The following is a 5575-nucleotide window of genomic DNA, read 5'->3' as shown; positions in this document are numbered from 1 at the left end:
CGGAGTAGAGAAAATTAATGCCTTTTCAGTGTTGAAAACAGTTGGGAAAATAGGAAGTCTTACTCACTTTTTTGTGAGAGTGTAATTCTTCAGCTTATTGAGAGGACAATTTAGCAGTAACTATTGAAAGTTCTAAAAGTAATTTAGAACAATAAGGGCTTATGTCTGGAGGTGTGTATGTGCGTACATGTATGCGTGCGTGTGTGTGTGTGTGTGTGTGTATGTGTTTAAAGGTGACCGTGTATAACTGAGGACTTGATGAATGAGATTGGGGGGTGGGGAGGGAACCTGTGTGTAGATTTCTGAGCAATGATGAAAAGGTTTTACTACTGATCTTTACAACTATGAAGGTTTCTACACTTGATCTGAGCTCAGAGTTAATCATTACTAATGTCGCTGATTTGGGTTTTTTCTAGCTATTACTTCTTACATTGTGGTGTAACGTTCCTCTTCATTATTAGAAAAAAAATTAAAAAAAAAATAAATATTCTGTAGTAATCTAATTTCAGAAATAGTATCACTCCGTGCCAAGATATTTGTATAAAGATTCTTATAGTAGCAGCAATTGTAATTATTATATATAAAATAAGCATAAATAATATGAATATCCATCAGAAGTACCATGGTTAAATATATTACATGGAATACTCTAGAATACTAAGCATCCATAGGAAAGAAAGAAAGAAAGAAAGAAAGAAAGAAAGAAAGAAAGAAAGAAAGAAAGAAAGAAAGAAAGAAAGAAAGAAAGAAAGAAGAAAGAAAGAAAGAAAGAAAGAAAGAAAGAAAGAAAGAAAGAAAGAAAGAAAGAAAGAAGAAAGAAACTAAGCAGCCACTAAAAAGATCTATTAGGTCTCTGTGTCCTGATATGGAGAAACTATTACTATTTTTGTTTTTTGTTTTCTTTTTTTGATATGGAGAAATTAGTAACATGTTCCCTTAATTAAATACAAGTTGTGTTATATTTAATTATATTTAATAAACATGTATAGTGCCTTCTAAATGTCACATACTGTCCTAAGTGTTTTATAAATATTAACATTTGGTAATTTTTAGCAACAACTTTGTGAAGTAGGACTGTTATTATTTATCCATTTTCCAGAGGATGGAACTGAGGTATGGAGAGGTTAAGTGTGATTTGCCCACTTTAACACTACAAGTAAGCAAGAAAATTTATATTTAAACCCAGAGGTGAAAGAGCAATGGGGCATATAGATACTGGATGATACCACACAATTGCCTCCTAGATCAAGAAAAGAAGTGGATTGTTTTTATAATGATAAAGTTCCCTCAAAGAAAACTGTAGAAATGAAAATGATAAAGCACTTCTCATTTACATCCTCCAGTTTTGGGAAATTTCAAAGTTCAGTATATAGATTTAAATGCCAAGTTCTCTTTAAGATTAAAATAACAGAACACCACAAAATGTGCCTGAAATAGTTTGCCACTATTAGTCTTATTATCTTTCTTAATCCTGCAGGCAGATATACTGTGTACTCTTAATTAACTAAAAATAAATCTCTTCAGAACTTTACATTAAAGTGACTTCTGACAAAGTTTGCTGACCTTAATCAGAAATCCAACTACATTGTAACCAGAGATAAATGCCTGCTTAGAATCCACTCGTGTACTAATGAATTCAGATTCTACCTAAGAATTCTGTATATAAATTGGAAGGAAATCATATTTTCACACCCTTAATTACTTATTTTTTCAGCTGTATAGAAATTTAATTGACAAAAATGTAGTGTATTTAAAATATATATAGCCTGATGATTTCATATGCATATACATTGTAAAAAGGATTCCCACAATCAACATAAAATATCCATTATCTCAGTTACTTTTGTGTGTGTGTATATGTGTGTGTGTGTGTGTGTGTGTGTGTGTAAGACTGGATATGATCTACTCTCAGCAAATTTCTACTATACACTACAGTATTATTAACTGTAGTCACCATGGAACATTTAATCTTCAAATTCTATTCATTTTATAACTAACAATGTGTATTCTTTCACCAATCTCTCCCCATTCCCCCACCCCTAGTCCCTGGCAACTACCATTTCTCTATTTTTATGAGTCTTAATTAATTTTATTTTTTATGATTCTATAAATAAGGATATATATATATATATGTATATATATATATATATATATATATATGTAGTTATATCACATTGTCTTTATCCATATCCTTTCATTTGTTTCCACACTTGAGATACTGCAAATAATGCTGCAATTAAAATGGGCATACAGACACCTCTCTCAAGATACTTATTTTGTTTCCTCTGGATATAAACCCAGAAATGGTATTGCTGGATCATACATTACTTCTGTTACTAAGTTTTTGAGGAATCTGTACATTATTTCCATAAAGTACAGATTCCTCAGTGTCACAGTGACAATTTACATTCTCATCAACAGTATACAAGGGTTCTTTATTTGTCTACATCTTCACCAACATTTGTTAACTTTTGCCTTTTTGATAACACATAACCTAATAAGTAAGAGGCAATATCTCATTGTGCTTTTGATGTGCATTCCCTTACAATTAATGATTGTAAGCAATCTTTTCATATACATATTGACCATTTGTATGTGTTCTTTGAGAAAATGTCTATTTGGGTTCTTAGCCCATTTTTAAAATGAGTTATTTGGGGATGCATGGGTGGCTCAGCAGTTGAGCATTTGCCTTTGGCTCAGGGCGTGATCCCAGGGTTCTGGGATCAATTCCCACATTGGGCTCCCTGAGGGAGGCCTACTTATCCCTCTGCCTATTTCTCTGCCTCTCTGTGTGTGTTTCTCTCATTAATAAATAAATAAATAAATAAATAAATAAATAAATAAATAGTCATTTGTTTTTGCTATTGAATAGCACAAGCACTTTATATATTTTGGATATTAACCTCTTACCAGATACATAGTTTGCAAATATTTTCTCTCAACCATATGTAGTTTTGTTGTTGTTGTTATTGTTATTGTTGTTTTTGTTGATGGGTTCTTTTGACATGCAGAGCTTTTTAGTTTGATGTAGTCTCACTTGCTTATTTTTGCTTCTACTGCCTTTGTTTTTGTTGCCAAATTCAAAAAATTGCCAAAACTAATGTCAAGAAATTTTCTCTACATTTTCATCTAGGATTTCTAAATTTCAAAGTGTGCATTTATTATTTAATTCCTTTTGACTTTTGGGTATGGTATAAAACAGGAGATTCAATTACACTCTTTTGAATGTGGCTATCCAACTTTCCCAATATTATTTATTGAAGAAGCTATCCTTTCCCTATTGTGTATTCAATGTGTGTTTTGGAAATAGCTGACCATATATCATGAGTGTATCTCTGCACTTCCTATTCTGTTCTATTGATCTATATCTCTGTTTTGATGCCAATACCATCCCGTTTTGGTTACTAGAGCTTTGCAATAGACTTTAAATCAGTGATGCTTCCACCTTTGCTTTTCTTGCTCAAGATGCTTTAGCTTTTTGTTGTCTTTCATGGTTGCATGGCATTAATTCTTTTTTCTAATTCTGTGAAAAATTCCATTGGAATTTTCATAGAGATTGCATTGAATCTACAAATCACTTTAGTATGAACATTTAAAAAAGTATGAATTCTTTCAATCCATGAGTACAGGATATCTTTCCATTTATTTGTGTCTTCTTCAATTTCTTTCATCAATGTTTTAACTTACTGGTATTCAGATCATTTCTGCAGGACAGCTTTGCCAGGTAATGTATTCTTGGTTGGTGGGGTTTTTTTTGTTTGCTGTTTCTGTTGTTTTCCTTTCAGTAAAACACTATAGCCTCCCATTCTATCCTGGACTACAAAGTATCTGCTGAAAATTCTGATAATAGCCTCTTAAGACTCTTTTTTTCTGAGAGTATTTTTTTTCTTGATATGTTTAAAATTGTTCCTTTGTCTTTGATTTTAGACAGTTTAATTAAAATGGGAGTCACAGAAGATCTCTTTGAACTGAAACTGTTTAGGAACCTATGAGCTTAATGAACCTGGATGCTCAAATCTCTTTAGCAGTGGAAACTCTGAGCCATTAGTTCTATAAATAAGCTTTCTACACTTTTTCATCTTCTCTTGGTATCTTAAGAGTACAAAAGTTGTTCCATTTGGTAGTATCCCATATTTCATGTAGGCTTTCTTTACTATTTTTATTCTTTTTTCTTTGTTCTTCAAGTCTGAATAAATTAAAATGACGTGTTTTCAAGTTCATGTGTTTCTTCTGCTGCTTGATTAGGTCTGATATTGATTCTGTCCATCTAGTGATTTTTTTTCTCCTCCCTCTATTCCATTTATTATATTCTTCAGCCCCAGAATTTTTGTTTGATCCTATTTTAGTTTTCATTTCTTTCTTGCTATTATTATTTTCTATCTCTGTTAGACTCACTTTGTTCATGTATCATTTTCCTAATTCTATTGAACTGTCTTTATTCTCTTGCAGCTGGATAAATATCCTTAAAATAATTATTTTGAATTATTTGCCAAATGATTTGTAGATATCCATTTCTTTGAGGTCAGTTACTGGAAAATGATCGTGTTCCTGTGGTGGTGTCACGTTTTCTCTATTTGTCAGGTTCCTTGATGCTCTGTGTTGTTATCTTCACATTTGAAAAAGCAGTCAACTCCTCCACTTTTTACTGGCTGGCTTTAGGAGAGAAAAGCCTTCTGTCAGTGCTGTTGGAGATTTTGTCTCAAATTTTCATTTGTTTCTTTGGATTTTTTTGATATTTCATTTTGTTTTATGGATATGACTATTGCATATTTCTTGTTCTCTCTTAGTGGAGGTATTTTTTTAAGATAGTATGCATTGTCTTGATCCTACAAAACAAGGCTGGTTCTGGCAGCCCCCCATTTACTTTGCCCAGCGTGATTCTGAGAGTTCAAGCTTTGTGCTTGCATTCAATCCTGCAGAGCAAGACTGGTGTTCCAGGCATACTCACTAGCTATCTGCAAGGTTCACATTCACCACCCTCAAGGACATTTAGAGGGAGCCAGGTATGGAATTGGGAGCATTTGAGTGAGGCATCTGCAGTGTTTGGGTGACCATGGACCAGATGACAAGAATCGACATGTGATGTGTCCTCAGTGGTTTGTAGACAGGCCTCCTGATAGAGTCTGTGAATGGTTTAGAGGATCTGCATCCCTTTATCATGTTCCAAACCCTGGCTGCTATTCTCCAAGCTCCTTCCTGCCCTTCAGTCATGCAGCTCACCTCAGTATTCTGGATGGGATAGGAAAGGTGTGGGCTTCTTTGACAGGCTCATACACAGCTTGAGAAGCTGGGTGCCCACTTACATGCTCTAATTTCCACTTGTGAATAACACTATGGGTCAAGGGGGAGCAGGTCTCTCTTGGCATTGAACTTGTGATAACTTGGGGAAAGGATGGTGTGAGTAAGGTGAAACTGTTCATCTTACTCTCTTCAATGCATTTAATCTTGACTTTTTTTTTTTCTCCAACGATGTACCAGAATTTTTCTGCTGAACTACCAAACTTTCATAAAGGTACTCTTGTCCATGAGTGATTGCTAAAATCACATTTTGCTGGTAATATGATAGAAAACTATT

At 33.6% G+C, this 5575-nt stretch overlaps 1 non-coding gene across 1 annotated transcript; it reads left to right on the top strand.

The window, feature by feature from the left end:
* The first annotated feature begins 304 nt into the window (after positions 1 to 304).
* LOC144304072 (small nucleolar RNA U2-30) lies at positions 305 to 374 on the top strand. Its single transcript, XR_013371055.1, has one exon. It is a non-coding gene; the product is annotated as a small nucleolar RNA U2-30 (small nucleolar RNA).
* The last annotated feature ends 5201 nt before the right edge of the window (positions 375 to 5575 follow it).

The sequence above is a fragment of the Canis aureus genome, chromosome 2 (assembly GCF_053574225.1).
Source record: "Canis aureus isolate CA01 chromosome 2, VMU_Caureus_v.1.0, whole genome shotgun sequence".
Lineage (NCBI taxonomy): Eukaryota > Metazoa > Chordata > Mammalia > Carnivora > Canidae > Canis > Canis aureus.
This window is presented reverse-complemented; position numbering and strand designations above follow the sequence as displayed.